The sequence below is a fragment of the Echinops telfairi genome, unplaced genomic scaffold (assembly GCF_000313985.2).
Source record: "Echinops telfairi isolate 266 unplaced genomic scaffold, ASM31398v2 ScPeMD7_7400;HRSCAF=8409, whole genome shotgun sequence".
Classification (NCBI taxonomy): domain Eukaryota; kingdom Metazoa; phylum Chordata; class Mammalia; order Afrosoricida; family Tenrecidae; genus Echinops; species Echinops telfairi.
Genome location: NW_022111300.1, coordinates 5,166,705 through 5,171,974, shown reverse-complemented (window position 1 = coordinate 5,171,974; position 5,270 = coordinate 5,166,705). Strand labels below are relative to the sequence as shown.

Here is a 5,270-nt window from a genome sequence, read left to right as displayed (position 1 = left end):
TTTCTTGAATAAAATCTTTGTGTTTCAAAGCCTGAAATAAGCATAAATTACTTTAATCAGAGGGCTTAGAATCAAGTCAGACTCTATCATCTATGGTTGACTATGGGCAAGTCATTTGCACTCCAAGAGCATCAATTCCCTCTTTGGAACACCAGGAGGTAACATAATTGCGCCACCTATCATTCAGAGTTTATTGAAAAACAAAACTAAACAAAACAACACCAGTTAGCATTCTTGAAGAGTACTTTGTGACTGCTAACAGCCCTACAAATATCAGGAATGATAGTCTGTCAACCTGTTAATCCCCAGGAAATATGAAAACTGGCCACATAAGTCCATTTTAAAAGTAGAAATAATCTAAAAAGAACTTAAGACTCCTGGCCTTAAGACGTCACTCTGGCATCCATTGGCTTGGACGTGTTTAAGAACTTCTGTGTGTAACATTCCTCAAGGCGATTTAAGGTCATTGGTCCCGTTTTCTCTACCTCATTAGGAAATCAAAGGTCATCTAGAATGATGCCATTTACTCCTTTTTAGAAGTGAATTTTTGACTGTCCAGGAATGGGATAACTCTCCTCCCCTACCCCCAAACTCACTGCCCTCTGGTTGATTCTACCTATAGCAACACTATAAAATAGAGTAGAATTGCCACTAAAAAACAAACACTTATTAACATATAATTCACATACAATTAAATTGTTTGCACATTAAAAAATTCTGATTATAGTAGCAATTGTACAATTATGGTTGATTCATTTGAATTATGGAATGTTATGACATCTGTATGAGCTCCTAATAAAATGATTAATAAAAATAAAATAAAACAAGAACAACAAAAGAACATTATGCAATTATCACAGTCAATTTTAGAATATCTTATTTCTTGAACTCATTATTAGCTCCCAATTGCCTTCCAACCTTCTCTACCATGACCTTAAGAAACTACGGATCCAATTACTGTCGCTGTAAATTTACCTTTCCTGGATTTCATATAAAGAAAAAAAATGTAAAACAAATAAATGCAAAAAACACAACAGTAAGAGCAAAAATAAAACAGAGAAAAACCTCAATCAAAAATAAAAAAGAAAAGAAAAGTAGAAAAAAATTTAAATGAGTCAAAAGAGAGAACAAATGACGAAGTGTTCAATTTTAGCTTAATGACATCTGCATGAGTCCACTTTCTGATGGACCCTAACTGAGAGCAGATCATTCACATCCCTGGTCAATGGTCAGAGGGATTCCCTGAAGTCTTCATCTACTTGGGTACCCTGAAATGGATTTGGGGCTTTCACTGCCATCCATAGCCTTCTGGAAACCAGTGCTCAGAATTTAAGCTCTAATACCTTTCTCTCCCCCACTCTTCCCAGCATTTGTCTGTCTGTCTTGCTGTTGTGGCTTGTGTATTACTGTGATGCTGGAAACCACGTCACTGGTATTTCAAATATTAGCAGGGTCACCCAAAGTGAATAACAAAAGGCATCATCAAAAGCATAAAACGAGAGTCCACCAATTGGAAAACATTATTTAGCAATGATAGAGTGGAAAAGGAATTAATTACTAAACTCTCTAGAATTCTACAACACCTTAATAAGAAAAAAACACAATTTTTTTTTCTGATAAATGAAGCAACTACTGAAAGCTTTATTTGTAACCAGTGCTGTTTATACAACAACAAAATAACCCCAACTCCCCCAGTACTACTCCAAAAAAACATATCAAACTTGATTTCCATTAGAATGTAGTTATTCTTCTCACTAATAATTCAAAACAGAAACAAAAAAAACCCCATGACCCAAATTATATATATATATATAAATATATATAAAAAGCAATGCAAACAATTATTGAGCTTCGTCTTCTGGACAAGAATGCCAAGTGAGTCTCTCTTCATAAAACGCAATGACAATCTGAGGGCATTTCATGTTTGCCTCTTTTGCCAGCACCAAGTCTGCCTCATCTGAATCTTTCCATTTCATGAGAAACATCAATTCCCCACTGCTGTCTGTAGCACCAATTACTCGTTCAGGATCAAGACCTCTGGCAAAGCCCCTTGGTTTGTCAGCAGCATCTCTTTTCTTCTTTGACTTGCTGTCGTCAGATTTACTGTCAGATAAAGACTTTCTTTTCGTACCATCTTTTTCTTTACCAGCTTTTTGAGAGTTGAGAAATGCTTCAATTAATTCTGGACAATCTAAATTTTCTTCAGGTTCCAAGTATTATCAGCATCTGTAAATCCCTTCCATTTTAAGAAATATTCCACCTTCCCATTCACAACACGCCGGTCCAGAACTTTTTCTACCACAAATTCTTCAGGTTCAGCCTCTTCGACTTTTTTACTCTTTCCATTCTGCTTCTTTCCCATTTTTTGCAATGTAGTTTTATTGGAGGCCATTTTTTATTGCAGACTTGAAGAGCTATTACCTTCGGGGTTCGGCGCCCGTCGGTTCCCAGAGGGGAGGGAGAGAGAAGAGGAGGGACGGGGCCGGTGGCCGGAGTCTTCGTGGCACAGGCTTTTCTCCACAATTAAAAGGCAAGCAAAGGACATGAATACACAATTCACAAAGGACGAGACTTGAATGGCTAACAAACACATGAGGAAATGCTCACAATCTGTACAAGTCATTGATGTATTCTAGTCTGAAAAACTGGTCTATATAAGTATAATTTCCTTTTGTCAGAAGTCTTAAAAAATTCTATACTATTAGATAAATTAAAGACACTATCAAAAGTATTATGCTCCATGGGGATGATTTATAATGTTCTGTCATAAAATAATGATGTCTTTAAAATGAATGAACCAGAGACATACATAAATCATAGATATGTGAATGAATTTTGGGTTCTTACTTAATGGTAGTCCTAATTCAAGAACAATTAATTCTTATGACATGGCTCTGTTGAATGTTGCCTTTATGATGAGATCACGGAAGTATAGCAAAATGTGGTCAATAAACGAGACGGTGCCTGGCTATCAAAAAGACTAGTATCTGGGGCTTTAAGGCTTGTCTTAAAACAAGCAGCCATGTAAGTGAGGTACTACCTAGGTCCACATGGAAGAAGCACACCAGCCTGTGTGATCCAAGGATTGTAAATAATAAATTCCAAATCTAAAGGAGGGAATAGTATTAAAGCATAAATTCTGAACACTCAGTTTTTCAGAAGGCAGTGGATGACAGTGGAAGTCCAAATTCCATTTTCAAGGTCCCCATGTGGATTAAGCCTCCTGTAAATCTCCTGTGAACATAGTAAGGGATGTAAACAGTCTTCAGACCGAGAGGAATGTAAGTCTACTATGGCGGATGAGGTCAGGTTAAAATGTAACACCTTATCATTTGTTCTCCCTTTTGGCCCATTTTAAAGTTATTTCAGTTTTTCATATTTTTTATTCCTTTTCTCTTGATATTTTTCTCTGTTTTACTTTGACATTGTTTTCTCTTTTAAAAAAATTTTTGTTTTGTATGATTTTGTATGAAATCCAAGTAAATTTACAGGTAAAGCTATAGAGACTTCATTAATAATTACCTAGAGGCATGGCAAAGGTGGTTGGGAGGGAATGGGAAGCTAACAATAATGAGCACAGGGAACAAGAAAATATTTTGAAATTGATTATGGTGATAATTGCACAGAACTTATTAATATGACTGAACTATTAAATTGTATGATATGTCAATTATATGCCAATAAATCTATTTTTTAAAGCAGTGAAGATACACAAGCTCTTTTAGAAAAGAAATTTAGAAAATAACTATTTAGCAAACTAACGGGAAGATATCCATATTTGTACCCATTCAAAAGAAAGTAACCTAACAGAATGCTCAAATTATAGAATGATATCATTAATATCATATGCAAGTAAAATTTTGCTTAAGATCATCCAACAATGGTTGCAGCAGTACACTAAAAGGGGGCCGCCATAGGTCCCAGCCAGATTCAGAAGACAGCATGGACAAGGGATATCATTGCTGATGTCAGATGGATCTCAGAGCCGGAGGCTTGGCTGTGTGGTTTGGAGTGGAGTCTGGGAAGGATCCGCTTGTGCAGGGGATGGGGCATGCACAGAAGTAGCCTGGGCCACTGGTCAAAGTGAACCCACCAGCTGCTGCATGTCTTCAAACCACAAAGTGGAGACTTGAGGAACGGTGGCTGCCAGGATCCAGCGTGGGAAGATCACAATTCTCAGAGAAGTCACACTAAGAGGAAAGCCTTGCACATCATGGAAGCTGTAAAACCAATTTAAAGGTTAAGTACACCTAAGTTTCTTAAAGTGGGAGATCAGCAACACTGTTACTGACTCCCCTTTCCCCATTGACCCACGGCCCAAGCCCCTTCCTCAGAAGCCTTTTTTGAGCTGTTCGCCACAGGCCCCTAAGAATGACATGTGATAGGAGAAGACACTTCATCAGCATTGTTTCCACTCTTCACCTTTAAACTGTTTTTCTGAGGGGTGGATTTAGCCATTTTTATTTACAACTTTTGTTTTGTTTTGACATTTCAGAGCATTACATAATTACATTGCCTCATTTTCCGACTTGCAAATGGGTACCTTAAATAGAAATTGTTTAAAAAAATATCAAATTAGGCAAGTACAACATGAAACAGTTACACATATGATAATTAATTCACTAAGTGTAATTTATGAGGATGTATCCCAAGAGTTTATGAACAGTCAGGGGAAATCTGACCAAATATAAGAATCAACTATTTATATACCCAGACAAACCTACCTAAACTCTCAAACCAATGTTCAAAAGTTTCAATTAAATTTCCATGGGAAAGAAGATAGAAAGTAATGATATTACAGCCTTTCATCTTTAAACTTTTATCTAAAGCAAGTATACTAACTTTAGCTTTCCTAAGGATGCTAATTTATTTTGGCATTATTATTTTTTATTTCATCATTATTATATCAATGAACATATTGTTTCCTGATTTTAGTTATTATTGTTAGTGAAAATGCTTTATTAGTTTTATCATGCTTTTAAAAAAATCATTTTATTAGGGGCTCATACAACTCTTATCACAATCCATACATACATCAATTGTGTAAAGCACATTTATACATTCATGCTTTTTATACCTCAGCATACATTAAGCTTTCTATACTTTTCCTTTGTAATAAGAAACAATAGCAGCATTAACTCTGATAGGTGTTTGTATTTTATATACATGTGATCATTAATGCTCAAAATTAATCTATGATGTAGGCCTTGCTATTCCATCAGTAGCTAGTACTATTTATTTCATTATTAAGTACCATTATTCTTGATTCA

At 35.8% G+C, this 5,270-nt stretch overlaps 1 pseudogene; it reads right to left on the bottom strand.

Moving 5' to 3' along the window:
- Positions 1 to 1,687: 1,687 nt before the first annotated feature.
- LOC101639525 lies at positions 1,688 to 2,479 on the bottom strand (annotated as a pseudogene).
- Positions 2,480 to 5,270: the final 2,791 nt, after the last annotated feature.